The 23787-nt window shown below is 49.2% G+C and overlaps 1 protein-coding gene across 4 annotated transcripts in view; it reads right to left on the bottom strand.

Annotated features, from left to right (window-relative positions):
* The window catches only part of DLGAP3 (DLG associated protein 3), a 102925-nt gene that overhangs the window by 42641 nt on the left and 36497 nt on the right, over positions 1–23787 (bottom strand). Inside the window, exon 1 of one of the 4 annotated variants that reach the window (XM_066269706.1) lies at positions 19978–20160. The exons of 2 other annotated variants lie outside the window; for them this stretch is intronic. The gene's annotated coding sequence lies outside the window, so the exon portion shown is untranslated. Of the gene's footprint in view, positions 1–15906; positions 15959–19977; positions 20161–23787 lie in introns of those variants that run through there. One more of the 4 variants, XM_066269708.1, reaches the window with a different exon arrangement.

Genomic DNA, 23787 nt, shown 5'->3' with positions numbered 1-23787 from the left:
TCAAAGACTTTCTGTACTCTTATTCTGGGTTATGCCTCTCTATTGGGCTTTTACAACACTCCGGGTTCCCCATGAAAGCAACTATCATGCTGCATTGAAATTGTCTGCTTCAGTTTCAGTCTCCCCAACTAGAATGTGGTCTTCTGCAGGGTAGGAAGCAAATCCTATTTATCTCTGGATCTCCAACACCTAACTCAGGGCTTTGCTCAGAGCAGATCCTTAATAAATATTTACTAGGTAGATGAATAAATGACTGTGCTTGGAAGAGGTACCAAGATGTTAGGCTAGTTCATATGAGAGCAAAACCCAATATAATAGGGAAATTGAGGAAGGCTTCCCAAAGAAGAGTGTGTCTGAGATGGAACAAGATGGTTGTGTTTCCCAAGGACAAAGGTAGTGGGGAAGACAGAATTCCCAGTGGTGGAAACAGCAGGCACAAAGGCAGAAGAGATGGGCAAATAAGGAACTCCAAGGGCTGGGGTAGGAGTCTCAGCAGACATTTAGTGTTTGGCAAATGCTGTCAAGAGATGGGAGAGAGAGAGAGAGTCAGAAAAGAAGACAACTCTAACATTTGCAAGAGCCGTGACTAGAAGACTAATGATGCCATTATTAGACACAGGGATATCAGGAAGAAGAACTAGCTTTGCAGGCATGATTAATAGTAGTGGAGAAGACACAGTCAGACATCAAGAAGAACTCCCTGACCCTGAGGGTTGTGAAACTGTGAAGAAGACTGTGGAGTTTCCTGGGAATCTTCCACAAAGGAGAGGGTGAGACACACCCACCCACCCCCCAGCCCACCCTGTGGCCTGGGCTAGAGCAGCCACTGGTTATCTTGCCTGGAGGAAAACTGGGATGACCACACAGAGATCAACTGCCTGGCTCTAGGTGACAATTCTTCTCTCTCATTACCTTTCTCTGCAAAAGCAGAGGTGACTTTAAACCAAGATAGTCTCACAAACTGTTGTCAGAAAAGTAGCTGGCGGCATCTCTCTGCTTTAGAAAGAAACCTGGATAACCTAGTCTTTCATCCATGGCACGGTCCTCCTCTCCTGCCCTCAGGCAGGACCCACAGCTGACACACAGCATCAAAGGCCACTTGGGCTGAAACCACTGCCATCTTATTTGTTTTGCGTGTGGTCACATCAAGCTGGAGCCTCACAGTGAGCTTCCCAAGGGTGGACATTCCCAAGATTCTTCCCACCCCCACCCCCACCCCCACCCCACACAGGTGTTGCTGACAAGCCACTGAGCCCTCATGAAGATCTTACCAAACTTCAGTCTCTTTAGCACCAACCCATCCATATTCTCCCAGCTTTGGTCTCAGAGGAGTACTTGCTCCTCTCCAAATAATCACCTCCAACTCCCTTATCCATGTCTTATACGGCAGCACTGTCTAGTGGGAAAAAATACAAGCTCTGAGACCAGCAGGTGTGACACCAGCCGAGTGACCTGCCCTCTCTAAGCCTAATGATACTAGCTCACCTATCTCCCAGGATTTTAATATCAAATTATACAACGTATGTGAAACCGTTTTATAAACTAAAAGATTATACAATGTAATCCCTTATGTAAAAGCCTTTATTTTAGATTTCCAAAAGTCCCAGTGTCCTAATAGTAAACAATACAATCAAATCCAATTTACTGAGGGAAGGAGATATCCAATTTATGGATTAACTAAAGAAAAGATTTAATTGATATAGATTTCATTATTTAGGCTCCCTCCACTGGATTATGTTTTACGATCACATTCCTCCTGATGCCATCTTATTACTGAACATAATCAATATAGAGGAAAAACAAAGAGGAGACTAATAACTCGATTCCTCATCAAGAATTCTCAATTTTGCTTCCTAACAATAGATCTACCCACTTATTTTCACATCTACCACATTATCGTTAGCTGACTAGCTAAAACTCATCTTCCACCTCCTTTCCCCTTTCCCGGCCTCCCATGGAACTGGAGAATATATGATTCACTTTTGGCTAATGAAATATCCATAAAAATTGCATAAGGGTTTCTAAAGAAGATTTTGCCTTTGTGATAAAAAAGGGGGTGAATCTTGCTAGTCCCATCCTTCCCCCCTTTCTTCTCAGCTGGAACATAACCATGATGCTGGAGCTAAGGCAGCTGTCTTGCCACCAAGAGAAAAGCCTAGAGAATTGCAAAAATGCTCGTCTTGGAGTCACTGAGCCATGGAACCAACACAAGCAGTTACCCTTCCTCCAGGCCTAAATATGGTAAGAAACAAACTCCTCTTTATTTAAATCACTGTTGGCCAGATTTTCCGTTATTTGCAGCAGAAAGCACTGCTAACTAATCCAACGACCTTAAACACATCACCTCCTGCCTAGACGTCTGCAATATCTCCTAACTGCTCTCTCTCCCTGCTGCAGTTCCTACCCTGATCCAATCCAAATGGTCATCTGAAAACACAAATCTGATCATGTCACTTATCTGCTTAAAACTCTTCACTGGCTCCTTGATGTTCTTAGGATAAAACACCTTAACCTGTCCAACAAGGCTGCGAGGTCTGGCCCTTCCTACTTTTCCAACCTTCCCGCACACCATGCTTCCCCCTACTTCCTCTGCTCCAGCCAGGCCAGGCCTTTTGCAGTCCCAGGATCCCTCCCACCACGGGGCCTATTCCCCCTGTACAGAAAGCTCTGCCCACCCCCTCTGCCTCGCTAACTCCTACATACCCTTCAGATCTCAGCCCAGTTGTTGCTTGCTGGGGACGCGTTCTCTGGTCTCCCTGACTAGGTCAGATCTCCCTGCTGTTTGCTCTCAAGGCACTACGGAGCTGTCTAGCTCTTCAATCATTATTACTTTCAATTTGAGTGATTCCCGAGATTGTCTCTCCCACTAGAATGTAAGCTCCATGCAAGTACAGGAATTTCATCAATCTTATTCACTGCATGATCCCCAACCCTGAGAACAATGCTTGGCATATGGCTAATGTTTGCTGAGTGACTGTGAGCCTACAAAGAACAAGATCCTTTCACTTGTGACATTTTATTTAATCCCCACAACTATTCCAAGGGATAGATATTATCCCTCTTCCCAGTTGACAGAAGAGAAGCTGAGGCTTGAAGAGGCTAACCGGCCTGCTTAAGGCTACAGAGTTGGTGGCAAAAGTCAGACATCAAATCCAATGTGGTCTCACTCCATTGCCCTAGCTTTTCTCCCACCTGTGATGCCAGCCCAGAGGAGCTCAATTTATTAAATGCCATTCTGAAGACACAGCAATGATAATGAATTTTATTAAAAAAGGAAACAAATTTTTAAAAACCTCACCCATACCACATACTCTAGAGCTAACCAGAGTGTGGTTTAGCCTTTCCCCCTGTGCAGTAAGTGCTGAGTTTGTTCCAAGTCCAAGGTCAGATAAGTACAGAATAAAGAAAGCCCCCTGCAGCCTTGTGACAACTCTGGGTGCTGGTGTTATGTTCCCTATTTCACTGCTCCAAGTCACCTCCCTACAATCCCAGGGTACAGAGAGCTGCCCACAGGGTAAATCTCTGGACCCAGGGAAGCAGTCACTATCGCGTTTGCCTGTGGCTGGCTGGCAAGTGGAGAGTGAAGGAGCCTGGGAGGGCGCGGTGTGTGACAAATCCTCTGATGCAGCTCAAATCTATCTGGGAATGGAAGAAGTGGCACACATGCCGTCACCAAGAAATTACCCAATTTAGCACCAACTACACAATCCAGCAATTAGTTTCTTAAACCGGAACTTGCTGGGGGCTGCCAGGCTGGCGGGGTTGTTGTTACAAATCTCACTGGGAAACCAGCTGTGTAATTCGCCAGGAGGCTGTCACTGCCCCAAGCAATTACCTTCCAGAAAAAGAATGGAAAATGAGGGAAGGAAAAGGGCTGCAGCGGAAAGAGTCAGGGCTCTCTCCTCTCCCTCGGAGCCCTGCCCAGCCAGATCAATTGACTTCCCTTTCTTTCTTTATTTTTATTGATGAATTTATTAGGGTGACACTGGTCAGCATAGCTATACAGGTTTCAGGTGCCCAATTCTATTGTACAACACATCTGAACCTAGGTGACTCACAAACTCCCTGCATCAAAGCAGTTATGGTGTAGACTGTCTGGGTTCAAGTCCTTTTCCACTCACTGGCTATGTGTGCTTGGGCAGGTGACTCACCTCCCTTAGCCCATTTCCTCATGTGTAAAACTGGGATAACAATAGAGCCATCAGAGAGGGACTGATGACATGATGGTTGACGAGGTAAAGCATGTAAGTCCCTTAGTACCGTACCATGCAGAATCCTCAGTAAAGGGAGCAATCATTATTTGTGCTTTCATGTTCATGGTTTCCATTGGTTTTCAGGGTGTCCCTGGGTAGTCACTTAATCTCTCGGGGGCACTCATATAAGACCAAAGATATTCTGCTGAAGAAAAACAGTTCTTACTCAAGACTGTCCATGCCTGGGCACCTAGGGACCCAGGTGTGAAGGACAAACGCCAGTGTTGCAGAGGCTAACACAAAATGATGCCTTGGGCAGAGAAAAAGGTTTCGAATATCAAATATTAACTGATTCACTCCTTCCTCACGAAGCTGTCCAGGAGAGTGCTAAGCAGGACACGATGGTCCAGATGGCAGCGAAGGGGTACAGTTGCTCTCTTGCTGGGGATCAGCCCATCCAGTCCCTTCACACTGGAGCCTATGAGGTCATCCCCATACCAGTTCCAACACAGCAGAACTTGCAGCAGGTGAGGCCTGGAACTCATTTGGCTGCTGTAGGCCTGGGCTCGTCCATGCCCGTGGGTGAGCAATGTGTGTCCTTGGGACCCCAATGTTTCAGGCTTTGCCTACTGCTACTCATCCCCTTGCCCTGTGTTAACTTAACCAGAATGACCAGGATTCTGTCTCAGGGTCTTTGTTCAGTTCTCCACTCCCGACAGCAGCTTGGGGGGCTGCGTGTGTCCACTGTGAAACTGCTAGCTCCTGGGGAGTCTTAACAGAGAGCCTCTGACCTGTAGCCCATACTCCAGAGCCCGTGAATAAGCATTTCTCCCTTAGCAGAGACAGCAGAGCAGCCCTGGTGGCCAAAGATGGTGGCATCTCATAGAACTAGAGACCTTTGATTTGCAGACCCCACTAACCTCTTCAACCAGGGCTGGTAATCCCTTTAACAACCCCAAGGATCTGGAAAGGATGGCCCAGCGACCTTATTGTTAGATGTCAGAGAGACAATCATTCACCTCCAACCATCATATTGCAGGCTACCTGCATAACCATAGACAAGCTGTTTAATCCACTTCCTCCTGCATCCAGTTCTGCCTGAGCCCCCTAGACCATTTCAACACTGGCTTCGCCCAGCTGCCTTCCGCAGGATCTCTGTAGCTGGACTGGCATCCTCACCCCTGGCCTCTCTCAACCCAGCCCTGTTGCTGAAGCCTCAACATGCCGTGTGTCCAACCCCAGCCCTTAGGACCCCAGAGAAAAACCTCTTCCTACTTTCATTGCCCCAGAAAATGGAGAAGGAAGAAAACACAAAATAGGAGGAAGGTTTGGGCTGTTTCTCATCCACCTTTATTACCTTATTTAATCAATTCTTCCTGGGGTTTTAAAGTAAGAATTTCACAGAAAATGGGCTTACTGCTCCAAAACACTCAAGACATTTAGGCAGACCCAAATCTAAATCCATCTCCTGAACCCACTGGACAACGCTCAGCCTGTGCATAACCTGCACTACCTATAGTCGCTTTGAAAATCCCACCTCAGGGGGCTTTGCACTCGATGTTCTCTCTGCTGGAACGCTCTGCCCCAGATATTCCCATGGCTTTGTCTGTCTCATCTTCTGGGTCTCAGCTCAGAGAGGCCTTTCCTGACCACTCACGGAAGTCGAGCACCATCCCCCATGGATGCTCTACATCACTTGTTTCATTGCCTTCATAACACTTATTGTTCTTTGAAATTATCTTCTTTATCTATTACATGTTTATAGTATGTCTCCCCATAGCAGAATATAAGCCCCAGAAGGGCAGGGACTATGCCTCATGCACTGCAGTATTGTCAGTATCTAGAACAATGCCTGGCACTAACAGGTGCTCAAAAATATCTTTCGCATGAATGCAAGTCTTCACTAGCTGCCCTTACCCACTCTACTCCTATAACCAACAGCCCACAAAAAGGACCTCCACTCTTTTTCCTCTCGAGGCTTCAGAGAAGCCCTGGGGGATTTGGTATTTGCCTGGACTCCTTTTGAAGACCTCCCACCCCTTGAGCACGCTGGAGACAGCAGAGCAGCCCTGGTGGCCAAAGATGGTGGCACCTCATAGAACTAGAGACCTTTGATTTGCAGACCCCACTAACCTCTTCAACCAGGGCTGGTAGTCCCTTTAACAACTCCAAGGATCTGGAAGGGATGGCCCAGCGACCTTATTGTTAGATGTCAGAAAGACAATCATTCACCTCCAACCATCATATTGCTGGCTACCTGCATAACCATGGACAAGTTGTTTAATCTACCTGAACCTCAGTTTTTACACCTGTAAAATAGGGATAACAATAACTATCTCTTAAGGTTTTGGCAATGAGTAAATAAACTGAGTTACCCAAGGCAGCTGGCACACACATCTCCATATGTTGGCTTCTCCTGACTCTAACACCCCAGTGCCTTCTTTCATTTGTATGTATTTGATGAGATTTTGGCTGGTGCTGCCCAGGCTTCCAGGATGCTGCCAGACCTGAGCCTGCCAGGGCCATCGGAGAACAACAGGTAGGCTCCAAAGCTAATGACAAGGTCCACTGGGCAGGAGCTTCTCATCCAGACTAGGCCCATGGCCTTTCCTACCCTCTGGCCCAAATGTCTGGATCCCCTCTGGAGTCCAGAGCTTAGGGACTGCCTCCTGAGTTAGCACACTGTCCTATAAGGTCTCACTGTGAGCTGAGACAGAGGCTGCCTACACCAGGGCCTGTCTCCTCCTCTGGGCCTCTCTCATAGAGGAGTCAAGCACAGGTCTAAGCCCCACAGGACCCTTCAGAGCCAATTAGTTAGCTGACTGCCAGATTCATGTGGTGGCACCTCCCACCCCTTGGCTTTGTCCTCCAGGGCATCTTAGCCCCTCCTCTCATCTCTGGAGTTTGGGCTTAGCCGTAGCCAGGACCACAGAGGGAGAGAGCATGGGGAGAGCAGGTAGCACAGAAAGTGAGACCAGTCCATATGGAAGGCATGTCCTCCCAACTTTGCCCTCTGATGTAGTTCAGGTATCTTCTCTTCTAAGACAGCATCCCTAAGATTGTGTTCCCCATCAATTCACTGCATAGCAGTTGCTACTCATCGTGGGTCCCGTACTTCAGCACTGTAGCGTAAATATTTGCAGGCTGTGAGCTCCTTGAAAACTAGTATTCATCTGCTCTCTATATGGACAAGACCTGGCATATAGTAGGTGCTCAATAAGTTCAGGATCAATGATTGAACCATCAAGAAGTAGCACCCCTGAGCTGGGGCATAGGGAAGGGGAAAAACAGGAGAAGGCAGGAGAGAAATACTTCATGCAGCTGAACAGAACTCCTCAGCAGGCAGAGCTGATCCAGAATGTTGTGGGTTCCCTGAAGAGCTGAGGGTGTCCTGTCCAGGGAGGCATGCAAGCAGATGTCAGAGGGCCACTTTGGAAGCTGGTATAGGATGGATTCAAGTACTGAACATATTTCAGACCAGACAACCTCTGAAGTCTAAGGCTCAGAATGGCTACAACTGAGCAGGCATTATGCTCAGTGCTTCAGACACTGCCTTTGTGTAGTCCTTGCAACAATCATTAGATACCATCATTACTCCCACTTTATAGATGACCAAATTGAGGCTTGGAAATGTAAAGAAAGTTGTCTAAGGTCACAACAGTTGATGGAAGAAGATTTTGAATCTGAATCTGAGTCTAGGCCCAGTACTCTCAATCTCTAAGAGACCAAGCCCGGTAGGGCTAAAGGAGTGTGCCTCTCTGATCAAACTGGTCTGAGGAGGCCAGCAGATGGACCCCCAATGAGCCCTGATGCATCACTCAGCCTCCGGAAACATCCACCCCTGCCTTCTCTCTCTCACACGCGGGCATACATATTCCCAAAAGTGCTTATTCACAACTGAACACATGTGTTCATTCAGAAGCAGATTACACAGCCATGCAGTCACCCAACACAACTCACATGGCATTTGTCTTCACATACATACTGTGCACAGATGCAAACATTCCCATGGGATTTATATGCATGTGCATTCTCATGTAATGGACACTGAGGCTTGTGCATACCGAAGCTGTATATACAGAACCTTACATTGTGCCTATATGTTTATACCCCACACAGCAGACACACACTTTCAGTTCACATCACTTAGGCACTCACACCTCCTCGATATCATACACCAAATCCTCCCCCAACAAGAACTTTATCCATTGTTCCCAGATCCAATACTAGACCCAGGTGAGCAATGATGCGCCCTCCCTCTGGGGTTGGCCAGGCAGCCCTGAGAGGGGTAGAAGGCTCAGCCTGCCTGTGATGGATGGAATTAATCTACTGAGCTGGAGAAACTAAATAATTAAATCCCTAATCACCCCCCAAGCCAGCCAGGCCAATATAGCTGAGGGAGGGAGGGGGCTCTGAGGCCCAGACCAATATCCTAGAGGGGGGGAGGGCTTGGAAAAGGCACAGACAGAACCCTCTAAGAGAGTTCTTCGGGAGGAGTACTGACAAACAGGCAGGCAGACAGACAGACAGTTCTCCAGTGCCACAGGCTCTCTTTTTCCAGGTGTAAATTGGAGCAGCTGAGATGACAGCCCACCACTATCCACGAATGCAGAGTGAGAGGAGGGGTACAGTCTTCCCACTCTACCGAGAGCCCAGGCTGCCCTTTCACAAGGTGAGTCCTGGAAGAGGTTGGGGACGGTAGACAAGACACTCAGAGTGCCCAGGACTGTGACCATTGAAGGGGTGGGTCCAAAGTGGAGCAGTTGGATCAGTCAGGCCCTGGCTCACCCCTCCCAGCATGACAAGTGCACCTGCTTCCCTCAGGAAGTGGGTCCAGCACGTGGCTAATAGGCTGAGGATGGGGTAGAGCCCTGGGCAGGGGGGCTAAGGCAAGCAGCCTGGGAACAGGCTCCAGTCCGATTGGCTGAAAAGTGGGTCATTTTTCTTTTGAAAAATAGTGAGAAAATGGAGAAGTAGGTCGGGCTCTCATCCCCTCAGCCCCAGGCACCATCCCGGACTTGCCGGGTGGGAAGAGAAAGAGAGGTACACACATGCCATAGCCCCATCTCCCCCAGAACCCGCCGGCCCCCAGCACAGGAGGCCAAGGTCATCATACTTTTAGGACACCCAAGGACATGCACACTCAGGCCAGGACTGGAGCACAAGCCCCATCATACCCTGAGGGGCGTGAAGTAAAAGTAGCTAAAGCCGGGCCAGCTGGAGGGATAGGGGCTCCAGCACGCAGGACCCTGAGATACCCCCTCCCATCTTCACGTCTGTCCTGATGTCTCCTCTCCTCTCTTCTCCCTTTCCTCATCATCCACGTGAGCAGAGTCGTTGCCATGACACCGCGGGCAGGTGGGCGGCTCTAGCGGCTGTTTCGTCCCAACCCCCAAGCTCAGAACCCAGGTGGGAGGGGAGCGGCTGCAGCGCCCCCGCCCCTAGTCCAGCTGAGAGAGGAGATTGGCAGAAGGCCCCACACACCCCCCAGAACCTGCAAGGGGCTCTAGTATTGCCCTCTTGGGAACGAGGCAACCCAGGCGCAGGCTTGAATGTCTGGGAAAGAAACTCTCAAAGAGGATCTTAGGTCTTGACACCCCTCCCCTTTACCCAGAGGTCAGGGAATGGCAGGAAAATAGGCTAACCGACAACTCCCATTGCTTCCTCCATTTCTCATCGACCCTCCTCCTGGCTTTATCCACCGTCTAAATCGCAGACCCTTCATACTAGCAGCTGATTGGTCCTGTCTGGGGTCTCAACTCAGTTCCTCATTCTGAAACACAAGCTCAATTCTCCAAGCTCTCTTGGAAGAGAGGAAAATAGGCAAAGTTGAGACTCGAGAGATTCCTTTCCCACCACCAAACCCCCAGCTTGTCCTCTGAAAATTGGGTTCCCTTTCCCTGAGTGTCCCCCATACTTGAATTCACATCACAGACTAGGGGGGGACCACGCAATCCTTACTAAGCCCATACTTGGCCAAGGCACCCACTCCAGCAGGAGGGAGAAGCAGAGGTGGAGAAGGGAGAGGAAGAAAGGAACGAACGAGGTGGGGGTTAGACTGCAGATGCTGACTGAGGATTCTGTCCTGCCTCGCACCACGTCTGACCTCAGGAAGCCTAGGCCAGGCCTGAGCTCCCTTGACTCCAAGCACTCTTCTCGGGTCACTTCTTGGGTCGTCTCTTGGGTCCAAATGCCTTTCTCCACGTGTCTCCTAAACCACTTGGCTCTGACTTCTTAAGACCCTTTCCACTGTTCAGGACCCTGTTCCATAAGGGGGAAGCCTTGGATCACTTACTGACTAGAACCAGAGGGACTTGTGCTTGGCAGCCCTCTGCACTATCAGCATATATGAGGTGGTGGTGACAAGATCCAAAAGGAAGGGAGAATGGCAGCCAGGCTTAGCCCGAGGGTGTCATATATGACATACATACCACATGCATACATAAAAACACTTCTACTTTCTTCCTAAGCCTTCCTCTACTGACTGAGACAGATCTGACTGGCTAACATATATACTTCTGCATGTCTGTGCACCTGTGTGCATGTGCTTTGTGTGTGCTTGTACACTGTATCTGCTTTTTTCCACCTCCACTGCAAGTGTTCCACATCGGGCCACTGTCATCTTAAGGTCTCACCAGAGCTACTACGACAGGTCCCTAACTGGTCTTCCTGCCTTACATCCTGGCCCTGCGCCATTCCTTCTTCTCACTGGCACCAGCGTGATCTACCTAAACTTCATTTATTCAGCAAGTATGTACTGCATGTCTACTCCCAGCCAGGAACTCCTCTGGACACAGTGGACACGACAGTGCACAAAACAAGTGAAGTTCCCATTCTCACAAAGTTTATGTTCTAGTGGGAAAAGAGAGTTGATAAACAAATATATAAAATAAAGAGGTGGTAAGGGCTAAAAAAATGTTTTTAATATGGATGAGGCGATAGAATGACAAGGGACTATTTAACGTAGACGTTGGTCTCTCCCAAAAAAAGAGACTTTTGAGCAAAAACTTGAATAAAGTGAAGGGAATGAGTCCCATGGGCATCTAGGGGAAGAGCATTTCAGCTGAGGGGAAAAGCCAGGACAGCGGTCTCAAGGCGGAACCAAAAGAAAGCCTATGTTGGGGTGGTACCTGAGTTCCAGGAAGGTCACTGGGGGCTATTTTACACGCAACACTTACGTCATTCAGGCCCCACTAAGCACTTTGTACTTCACTGTGAATGAGATGGAAAGCCATTATAAAAGCATGACCTCATCTTACTCTGGCCGCACTTCCGGGGAGAATCTGCAGAAGAGCCGGCAAAAGTGGAGGGAGGGAGACCGGCTGGGACATGTCCTGTCACTGAAACATCTTTCCCTCCAGTTACTCACCTGATGAAAACCTGTTCAACCTTCAAGATTCGGCTTAAAGGCCTTCTCTCCTCTAGATCATTTACCAAACCGCTCCCTTCCCACTCTAGAACTGACCAACCCCTCAAAGGTCCCCACTGCCCTGATGATCACGTAGGTCCTCCTACCTTCGCTAGTAGTCTCCTTACTTGGTTCCAGGTTTTTTACCTTCTCTAGATTAAGTTACCTGAGGCAAGGACCATCCCCAGTGTCCCATGGCACATCACAGGCATAAAATAAACACTGGTTGAATGAATGGATGCACTGCGTGAGTCACATGTGATGAAAACAAGACTGTTATTAACCTGGGTGAGGAAGGTGCACATGTGTACAGTCACAGGTTGCAATCAGGCCAATGTTAGCATATGCCCACATATTTCTGCAAACTCTGTTCATATATATGTGCATGAACATGTATGTACATGTCAACAACTCCCTATGTTGATATCATTCCTATAAATTTTTTCATGTGTGCACATGATGGAAAGTAAAAAAAATAAAGTGCACTTACAGGGTGGGGCAAAAGTAGGTTTACAATTGTTCATCTGAAAAAATAATACAATAATTAATAATTAATTCAAAAATAGCCTGACCAGGCAGTGGCGCAGTGGATAGAGCGTTGGACTGGGATGCAGAATACCCAGGTTTGAGCCCCGCGGTCACCGGCTTGAGTGCGGGCTCATTCAGCTTGAGCACGGGCTCACCAGCTTGAGCTCGAATTCACTGGCTTGAGTGTGGGATCATAGATATGATCCCATGGTCACTGGCTTGAGCCCAAAGATTGCTGGCTTGAAGCCCAAGGCCACTGGCTTGAGCAAGGGGTCACTTGCTCTACTGTAGCCCCCCGGTCAAGGCACATATGAGAAAGCAATCAATGAACAACTAAGGTGCCGCAACGAAAAATTGATGCTTCTCATCTCTCTCCCTTCCTGCTGCCTGTCTGTCCCTACCTGTCCCTCTCTCTGCCTCTATCTCTCTCACAAAATAAAATAAATTCTGTGTTTTGTGTACTCACAACTGTAAACCTACTTTTCCCACCCTGTGTTCTGACATATGCAGTTAAGGCATACACAAGTAACATACACATATACAGGTACACACATTACCACATGCCCCATATTTGTGAGAATTATGCACACACTTGGGCCTATATACTAACCCTTCCCCTTCCATCCACTAAACCAACTAACTGATTGATTCTTGAAACCTCTGTAGTAAAGTGAATGTTTAAGCCCCAAACTCTTTGACCACGTACACCCCTGAGCACCCCAGCATCTGATCAGCCTCAGGCTCAGCTTCCTTACCCAGCTGTCCCCAAAGCTATACAGGTTTCTCCTCTGAAAATTCCCTTCATATGGATGGTGGGGGACAATAGGGTCCCCGTGACATGAGAATTTGAGAGATCTCAAGGAACCTGCATTCTGGAGAAGAGTCACAGGCATCAAAAAGGATCAAGTTCAAACTTATGAGAAAAACAACTCTTGGACAGTCTCAGGGTTCAAACAGAATAAATCTATCTCTCCCATATTCTTTCTCTCTGTTGCATTTATTCACATGTATGACCCAACTTATGTATACATATTCATATGTCATTAACTCACATGTGCATATAAGTACTCCCACATATATGTTCACATGCATACTTACACTCACATATATGCACTACTAGGTGAGCACCACACACATAGATTTAATTAAGTAATTGTCTTCACAGTTACACATACACATTGATGCATACATGTCAGAAATACATATATGTATATGTGTCCACACTTATACACAAACTCATAAATGTTTGTACCCATTCATACAGCACACTCACACATATACATGTGCACATACACAGTAGTATACCCACTAATAGGCAGAAATACGCATGCACATGCCCTGGAAGGAATAACAGAGATAGCCAGCCCCTCCTCTGGCTTCTATCCTGTGCACAACGCCAGGGGTCCATATTCTCTCCAGGTGTCATCACAAGTTTGCATTTGCTTTCTACCCTTACCAGTCTTCTACTTCTCCTACTTGGAAAGTTGTTTCTATTACCAATAGACTATGCCCAAGAGGCAGTCCATATCCCCTGTACATACAACTCCTTAATTCTAAAAGGGAAGAGGAAGAGAAAATATCAAGGCCAGAGTTCTTCCTCCCAGTACCTCTGGGTATAGTCCATTGCTCCCAGACTCCAAAACAATTATTGGAGCAAAAGAAGAAACAGTAAGAAAATTATCTCTGGGCCCTAAAGCCTCCTAGGAATGCCTCTTTCTTCCCTAGAGGGCAGCTTCATGCTGCTCAGTGAACCCCTCCCAGCCCAGCCCAAGGGCCCTGCCAAGGAAAGGTTAGACCTGGAGGCTTAAGTATGTAAAGGGGGTGACCTGGGATCAAGATAATGAATAAAGAGAGTATTTTTAAAAAACAAGAGCTGGGTAGGGAGCAGGGAGGCAAGCTGAAGACACCTCCCTGCAGGAAAGCTGCTGCTGGAATACTGGATCATGAATAGCAGGACGCTCCAAGAGGCCTGGGAGAAGGGGGTGGACATCCAGCATTCCATGTGGGGGTGGAGGGGTGACTGCTTCAGGCAGTAGCAGCAGCTCCAAAGTAAAGTCTTATCAAAGCTGTTATGTAACCAAGGGAGCTGAGTGGAGCACAAACACCTCCCCTCCCCAAACAGGCACCCACACCCACACCCACCACCTCCCAGCACCCACAGCATAGGAAAACTCAGCTCCTCCCAAGCAGCTAGAGATGGGGAGGATTCAACTGGATGAGTTACATCAAAAACATGATGGGTGAAGGGTTCCTCATTAACTAGAAGTCACACCTGGGAAGGGATGATGTGGTTCAGTTTGGGGTCTCTAGATACCTAATCTCTTTTTCTTGAACTTCCTGCCACACTTAATTTTGCCAGTATCATCTGGAAACCCTCTCTTTCCTCTCCCCTCTAGAAGGATCCTATTTGAATATTTGATTGTGCTCTTGAGGATGGGAGGTAAAAACTGCCAGCAACCCTTCCTGCCTGTTGTTCCCCCACAGTCTCATCTGCATGTCCTGACATTTGGCTCTCTTCCCCCTGGGACAACAAGAGAAGGGGTCTGGAGAAATAACTACTTGCTCTATTCCCTTTAGAGTTACAAAGATGTAATATAAGAACCCAGGAAACTGAGATGACTCTGACCCTAGGTGAGTAGGGAAAAGATTTCTAAGGGAAGTGAGGATTGAAACCCAGATCCTATCCCCCAGTGTAAGTTTTCTTTTCCCTGCTAGTTCTTTCTCTTTTCCCATTGCCCCATCTCCAGTAGCCTCCTGCTTCTCTGGTCCATGGCACTGAAGGACCCCAACCACTCCTTGAATCCTTTGCTTGGAAATCTTCCTCCCCAATGAAAGTCTCTCTCAAATGCTGTTCTGAGCTGTAGTTGGAGTGTGCAGAGCATAAGAGAGGCTTGCAGCATATTTTACTGTACCCTGTCCCAAATTCCAAGGCATGGTGGGCAGAGGGATGCCACATAGTCAAATTATCCTTAACTTTTGAGCTATAACCACCCCAGGCTTAACCAGCAAAACCTAAGCTATCCTAATCCAGAACTGCCTTAAGCCTGAACTTCTGGGACCCAGTAGAAAAAAGACTGGTGGCTGGTACCAGTACCCCCAAGCTAGCTGTACTCAAAACTATCTGCGAGAAGAGAGCTCACGACCACAATATCATCCTCCAACCCTACCCCCACACTCACAGCAGGCTGGTTTTGGAAAGGGGTGGGGGGGACTGAAACAGAGAAAAATGCGTCCCTTTTCGAAATACCACTAATAACTGTGAGGCCTAAAGCCAGCGAGAGGACCCCCAAAACCTGTTTTCATCCAAGAATTCTGTCCTTGGAAAGTGGGTCATCTGGGAGAATTTTTCTAGTGAGCCCTCAGCACTGCCCAACCACCTTTCAATCATCGGGTTCCAACGCAGCCCCACTCAGGACCCGGGACAGCTCCAAAGGAGCGAATCCCCTCCGAGTCCCTTTCAGCACTCGGGACAGCTCCCAGGGATAGCGGGCCCCGTAGCCAGAAATCCAGCCTACCGCACACCCTCTTAAGAACAGAAGCCCCTCTCCCCTGCCCCTCCCGTACTTGCTCCCATCCACCGGAGGCATCTAGTACCCCTCCCATCAGTCTCTGTCCAAAGAGAGAGAAGCAACCCAGACACGAGGCTTCCTGAAGGAGCCTAGAGACAGGACCCCACCCACCTCCTTTCAGCCCTCAGCCTCTCAACGCCACTCACAGCTGGTTCTAAACACCACTTTCCTTCCTAACCACCACCCCAAAAATAAAATAAATACTCACGTGGGGGCTCCCAGCCCTGTAGGCAGATGTAGTGAGGGGAGGCAGAGAGAGGTAGCTCCCCACACTCTGTTCTGAGCCCCCTTTCTGAAGGAGCCAGCTCCCATCTGGACTGGGGGGAGGAGAGACATGTAGAAGCACTGAGTGATGGGGAGGGGAGAAAGGAGAGGGAAGGATGCAGGAGCGGGGGACTGCAGAGTGGGGGTGTTGGGATGGGGGTGAGGGAATCCTTTTTAATTTAATTCTCTCCCCATGTCTACATCAACCCTGCAGGCTCAGCTCTTTAATATTTACACACAGGAAGAAGCGAAGATGAGAAAGAATAGAGAGTGAGAGGGGCAGAGAATACCTGAGCTCAAAGGGCATAGAGCAGGGGCTGGAAGCTTGGGGCCGCCACACCATCCCCAGCCCACTCTCATTCTGAGCTCTTGGCTGGAAGTAAGAAAGAAGGAACCCTGGGACTATTCTGTCCCTTTGTTAACAAGACTCTTTGAAGTTGCATCAGAAAAAGATCAGATCCCAACCCACATACCTGGGCACCCTCACAAACCCAGATTTCTTGGGTGTCTCATGTGCAGATGGTAGAGGCAGTATTCATACACAAGTATGTTCTGATGCTTGGAAGCATGTGTATATGTGAGTTGATGTGTAAAAGCACATGAAAATGTCATCACTGTGTACATGTTTATTCAAGTGTGTTGTGAGTGTTTCAACATGTAACAGCCCATACAATCATATGCAAATTATGCAATCATATGTATAAACCAGACCCCAAGTAACCTTCCCAGTTCTTCAGCTACAACCCCCAAAACAAGGCCACCCACCTCCCCAAGCTCCCTTATTCACAGGTCCCTTCTTTATAGCCTCACTTTTTCTTTCTGTGACATGGGGAGAAGGACTAGTGGGAAAGCATGCTGCATTTGAGCCCAGGGACTTGACAAGTTATTAGCAAGGATGAGCTGGCAGCCTGTTACCATAACGATGGTGCTGCTGCTTCACCCCAGCTCAAACCCAGACTCCCCAGACAGCAGGATGCCCACCAAGCCAGCAGCCTTCAGACTGGAGGGCGGGTGGGTAAAGAGAGAATCGAGACAAATGCTTGTATAGTGGAGGGTACACGGCTGTTCTTCCAACTCCCACAGAGAGACAAAGCTTTGAACCCAACAAGTGGGAATGAAATCAGACTCTGGAAAGGTTTCCTGCCCATCAGAATGCTAAAACACTGAGAAAGGTCTGTGTAAGCCCCTCTAGATAAAAGCTTCTGTTGCCATCTGCTCCCTGTGTCCCCTCACTCCAAGAACCTCTTCCACTAATCTTAATAGATTAAGAAAAAAAAACCAGAGTCCCCTCTCTGAATTTCAGTCTTCCCATCTGTAAAATGGGAACAATGATCATTATCATTTACCCTAGACTCCTAGAAGGTTAAATTAAAAGGGTTTAAGGGTAACTGTAGATCTTTCCAAAATCAGACAAGCCCTAGAAGTTCCTCTGCCTAACAAAAATCATAAAGTAAGGAACTGAAAGACCAGATGAAGGCAAAATGCATCAGAAACTGGGTGGGATGAAAGAATATGGCGCTCATCCAGCTCAAGCCCCAACATCAGCTGGAGTGAGATGATGTGAGGTGCCAGGCAGCAGCAGAAAGCAGCAGCTGACACAGAAGAAAGTCTGGGAGCCTGGCCTGCAGCAGCTCCAGCCCCTCACCAGCAAGAATCAAGACAAGCCCAGAGCTTACATTGGCAGTAGGTATGGCTAGGAATCCTCACCTCCAGAAGCATCTGTAGCTTCCTCTCTTTGGAAAGGAGTCCCAGGTCTTAGGCTTATTGAGTCTTTAATTCTCCTCCTCAAATCTCTACTCAGCTCTGATGGGCATGGGGGTGGGAGGATTTCCAGGAATAGAAGGCAACATGGAGGGTTGTGAAGTTTCTGGGCTAAGACTAGCCAGGAACCCACAAATTTGCTGTGTGACCTTGGGCAAGTCCGCTCCCTTCTCTGGGCTTCAGGGTCTTCACTTTATAATTAAAAGGTTGGACTAAGTAATTCTAAGCTTCCTCTTCTAACCATCATTTTATAGCTACACAGAAGCTCACTTCTTAGACGCAAGCCCCCTGGCATAAAACATAGTGGGTACTGCCTGTCAGATCAGTGGAGCAGGGGGGGGGCATAGAGGGATGGTGTCTAAGGATGTTTACCCTATATTCATGTTCTTTTTAGAAACACTTGCCACCCTAGCCCTCCTGGTTCCCCTTTAGACCCTGATTCACTGCCAATTCAGGAAGCCTCTCCCTCTGATCCTTCTTCTCTTCTCCCCCTCTCTCCTTTTCAGGCCTCGGCAGCTGGGTGCAGAAGTAGCCCCAGCATTCTGGGAATGCTGGGAAGAGGTGGAGGTCAGTGCCCCCAGGGTCAGAGAGAGCACAGCATGGAGCATCACTCCCTAAGTTTGGCCCAACATAGCTCCTTGAATCACCAAAAGACCTAGGTTGGAGCCTTTCTGTACCACTGCTAACAGTACAGGATTATGGGAAATGGAATTCGCCTCTGATCCTCAACATCCTCATCTATAAATTGGCATTATATTAGGCTGAACTACATGAAACTGCTGCTTTTATAGGCAAAAAACAAAAACAGTTGAATATTGGCAATTTCCTATATGGCTTACCCTGGCCGGCCTGCTGCCCGGAACTACTGGGGCGATAAAGAGTTGAGAGGGGAGCATTTCTCAAAAGCCCTGAACTGACAAAAGGGCACTGGCTTATTATTATTAATAATAATACTTTGAAGAGCTTCAGCGCAGACCCACCTGGAGCCAGTAGACTGAATGAACCAATGACCCAGAACTTGGAAATTTCAAGCTTGTAAGTCTGAGGGACATCCACCTGCTCTGATGACTAAGAGCAGGGCAACGCTTCCTCCTGCCTCCCCAGTCCCCAGTTCTAAAGGTCCTTTGGTGAAACATTACTGAGATGACACAAGGTCCCAGGCCCCAAGAAGCACACATACTCCAGCTCACCTGAGGCCCCACTACCACCAGGGGCCCCAGCATGCAGCAAGGACACTACCAGAGCGCCACTTTCTGAAGTAGGTGAAGGTGGGGACCAAGGTGGAAAGTGCAATGCACCTCTCGCCTGAGTGGGAGTGGGGGAAAGGAGAGGAGTCCCTGGTGAGAGGGGATGATCTGACCTCTGAAAAGTATGATGTCTCTGTCCCGTGTCCCCTCACTACCAGGAATCCCCTGAGGAAGAAGGAGGGAATGAAACCCAGATGTGGATGACTCAGAATGAACCCTGCTCAGATACATTCTCACAGAGCCAACACACACACACACACACACACACACACACACACTCATACAGGCCACAGATACCTAGTCTCACTCAGAGACACAGTCACACCAGCACACACACATTCATACACACTCAGAGACATACACAGGCACATGCAGTGACAACACACACACTCATTCACACACATGTCCACAGATACATACACAGTATCTGTAACACCTTCCACACTCACACTGCATGTACCCAGTGACATGCACACACACTTGCCCACAATGACACACACACACTACACTCACTGACGGGCACACAAATCACCCACAGACCGACACGGTGACACACACACACACTCATCACAGGCACAGTGACACACTCACACTCACAACACCTGCAGAGGAAACTTCTCTCCGGATCTCCCCAACACCACCACTTCCCCCAATCCCAGCTGGCTACTCCCTCCCATATCCAAGCCTCCGGCCGGGCCGGGCCGAACCCGGGCTCGCTAACCCCGCGACGATACCGGGGAGAGCCGGTCCCCGCTCCGCGTGGTCCCTCCGCCCGACCCCTCGGGTCAGGCCCACTGGCCGCCAGGCCAGGGCCGGGGCGGGGGCGAGGCCGAGGGCGGGGGAGGGGGCAGCCGAGGAGGCCCGGCCCTCGCCCCTCCCGGGCCGGGAGCCGAGGCCGCGGGAGCCCGGGGCGTGGGCGGCGCCGGGGCTGCAGCCAGGCCGAGGACTGGGGGCGCTGCAGAGGGCGCGGCTAGTACGGCCCGTCCCCACCCCTCCCCGCCGCTTACCTGGCCCGGCGCGGGTTCCGGCCGGGTTACATGGTGCCGGCCGCCGGGGCTGGGCACGCTGCGGCGGCGGGCAAGCGGGCAGGGACGGGGCCCGGCACTGCGGAGCCCCCAGCAGAGGGGCCGCGCCGGCTGCGGAGCCCCAAGCGAGCGCCGAGCGGCAGCGGGCGCGGGAGCGGGAGGCGGCCAAGCCACGGAGGCTGGATTTCCCGGGGACCAGGAAGGGGAGGCGGGGGGGATCCCGCCCGCGCGCTCCGCCCCCGCCCCCGCCCCCGCGCAGGGCTGCCGAGCCCGGAGCCCGGAGAGGGAGGGGGGCCGAGCTCCCCGCCCCCGCACCGGACCCAGGAGGGCGGAGGTCGCAGCCGGCGGGCGGCGGCCGCCGGGGTCTCCGAGGAGCGCACGCCTCGCTGAGCGACAGCTCTGGGGAGGCCCAGCTGCGGGACCACCGGGTTAGCGTCCGCCGGGGACCCGGGACCAGGCACACATTGTCACGGCCACGCACAGCCGACCTAGGCACAGAGACCGAAGCCCAGAGGCGGGTTATTGGGGAGACAGTAACATATTCTCAAAGACACGGTCTCGCGCCCCATGGAGGCAGTCACAGTGTGAATGTCACACACAGCCCTCCGGGTACGTCCCCTAGGAGACCCTCCTTCAGGTTTTCCCAGTCAGCTACCAGCCTTCAGGTCCTGGCCTCGGTTCAAGGAGCCCCCTTCCTCTGCCCGAGCCCCTGCCAGTGTGGGGCGCTGTGCCTGGCCTCAGAGCCACGGACAGGCGTCCCCCACCCACAGTCCGCACAGCCGAGGCATCCCCAATGTGGAGGGAGAACCCTGCTATACCTGCCGACTTTGCTAGGGCCCCCACCTGTGCCCACGGTGCCCGCCCACCTCTAGGCCCTGAGCCAGGAGTTGTGCCAAGGCGGGGGCGGAGTGGAGGAGGGAAAGGGGACTGTCCGAGGCACAGTCAGAGGCTGCAGAGCCAGGACACCGGCTGCAGGAGCCAGGAGAGGCGGAGGAAAGCTGACTGCAGCAGTCCCTGGCTTGAATCCGTCTTGGCGCCCAGAGCGATGCTGTAATGGGGGGGAGGGGGCCGCACTGGGGAAGCCACAGGGGGGAGGGGCTAAAGGTGTGGGGGAGGGTCTGGTTCTAGATTCTGATTTCCCACGGTGGGTGTGGGGGAACACTGCCTCAGGCACCCAAAGTTGGGGTGGAGAATAGTGTGCATCCTTGAAGCCTTGTTCCTCTCTCCCTCTCACCACCTCTTCTGATCTTGAAAACTTTGGGGCAGTGGGTGAGGTGAGGGTTTGGGCTCTGTCTTCCTCTCTAGGAACAGAACTTGAAATAGTTCTGACTCAACACTCACCCACTAATTCCTTTCTCTCTGTATCACTTTGTAGTCACTGGCTCTCCTCCTGGTATAAAGAGGGAAACTGAGGCACAGAAAGTAGAAGTCACAGGCCCAAAAGAGTTAAAACTGCGAGTTGAGCCCTTTCTCTTTCCCCAAGGAGATGTTTCAAGATGTCACATGACATCAGTAAAGGAGGTTGGAGAGCCCTTCCCCAATGAAACCTAGAAGTCTGGTGGGAAGTTGGCAGACTGGTCAGCTATCTTGCTGCCTACAAAACCATTTCCACCAAGACTTTTCAAGAATGAGGTAAGGTCACATATAATCCCCAACCCAGGGATCAGCCAAAAGCAGACATCTGAGAAAATAAGATAGAAAGTTAGACCCAGGAACCCAATTTAGAACCAAAAGCATCTCACTTTGCATGAACCATAAGAGCTATCATGTAGTATGCTAAAAGGCACCACCATGCTTTCTCGGTTCTAAGATGTACATTTTGTTAACTCTTCTGAAACTGGGAAGCATCTTAAACTGAAGAGGGACATTTAGTGTGATTTTCTACTTTTTTCTTAATGCTGTTATCAAAGACTTGATGTGTTTCAGATCATAGTGTCATTTTAATTTGTTTATTCAACAACCACTTACTGATTGTACATGGCACCCTGCTAACCTGTTTGGGGCATAAAGGTTAAGCAGACAGACCTCCCTTGGACCCATCCAGTGATGTGTAAGAGAGATGGAGATGTAAACTAATAATTACTATCAAGGCCAATCCATGGGAGTGTATGCTGAGCAGTCACACAGAGCCCATACTTAAAAAGATTCTCACTCTTGGTTTAAGGCTCTACTCTCACTGTCTTGAAATTTCTAATAAGTTTTTACCAAGGAACCCTGCACTCCACAAACTATGATTGTTACACTAGGAATCCCATGCCTTGATAGAGATGGGCACAAAATACTTTTAGAGTCTAGAGACAACAGCAGCTCTCCCTAGATGAAGAGGAGCAATCAAAGAAATAAAGAAGCATTAAGGAGACTTTTGAGTAGAGTCTCAAAGATTGGGAGAGAGAATTAAGCTAGAGAGCCACATGTGTGGAGACAGAAACTCATCAAAATGTCAATCAAGCAGCCTGACCAGGCGGTGGCGCAGTGGATAGAGCGTCAGACTGGGATGCGGAAGGACCCAGGTTCGAGATCCCAGGGTAGCCAGCTTGAGCATGGGCTCATCTGGTTTGAGCAAAAAAGCTCACCAGCTTGGACCCAAGGTCACTGGCTCGAGCAGGGGGTCACTTGGTCTGCTGTAGCCCCCCAGTCAAGGCACATATGAGAAATCAATCAATGAACAACTATGGTGTCGCAACGAAAAACTGATGATAGATGTTTCTCATCTCTCTCCATTCCTGTTTGTCCCTGTCTATCCCTCTATCTGACTCTCTCTCTGTCCCTGTAAAAAAAATAAAAATAATAATAATAAAGTAAATTTTAAAAATGTCAATCAAGCAGTATGGCAGACTAGGTGTTTGGTTGATCCTCTCACTGAAAACATGAAAAATGATTTTAAAAATGATAGCTAAAATAGTTTTTTTAAATCTTAAATGCATCAATGATTTGGCAAAATAAATAAATAAAAATTATTCCAGCAAAAATTTAAATGAAGGCAGGACCAGGGAAGTAAGCAGAGCACTGAAGCCAACTCTAGCCTAGGGGCTGTGATATATTAACTGCAAAAATGGTACCAATTCACCTCTCTCTGAATCCATATCCTTTGCCACATGATTTTGCAACTCCCTGTACCAAAAGGTTGACTCTTATCTTCCTGCTCCTTGAATCTGAGTGAACTGTGACTTGCTTTGGCCAATAGAATGTGGAAGGCGTCACAGTGTGCCAGTACTAAGCCCAAGCTTTAAGAGGTTTGTGTACTTCTACTTCTTCTCTAGGTCTTCTGTTTCCACTGTGGGAACAACCCTGGAATAGCTTGCTGAAGAACAAAAGACAAGGTGCAAGATAGCCATACTATCCCAGCCAAGACTGTCTTAGACCAGCCCATAGCCAGCTGACCCCTAAACATATGATAGAGCTTCTCCCAAAGCAACAGAGATGTATACCTGACCATGGCTGACCACAGACACTTAAGTGAGACCAGCTGAATGAGAACCATCTAGCCAATTTGAGGACTCTTGAGCAATAATAAATATTATTCATTTAAACCACTGGATTTTTAAATGGTGTGGTATGCCATAATATAAATAACTGATATAACTGTATTTGCTAACAGATAAAATTAAATTTTTGTTTTCATGATCTCTCAGTGCACATGGGAAAGAAGATAAGCCTGCCCAAGTTGAGAAAATACTCCCTTGCATAAACTTGGAAGCCCAAAGAGCTCTCTCTACTCTAATAGACAGGTGAACTAGAAAATAACTCACTGCGTCCCCACACCTAAGAAATTGCAAGGAAAATTACCTGTTT

The sequence above is a fragment of the Saccopteryx bilineata genome, chromosome 3 (genome assembly GCF_036850765.1).
Source record: "Saccopteryx bilineata isolate mSacBil1 chromosome 3, mSacBil1_pri_phased_curated, whole genome shotgun sequence".
Classification (NCBI taxonomy): Eukaryota; Metazoa; Chordata; class Mammalia; order Chiroptera; family Emballonuridae; genus Saccopteryx; species Saccopteryx bilineata.
Note: the sequence above shows the minus strand (reverse complement) of the source record. Positions and strands in the feature narration are given on the sequence as shown.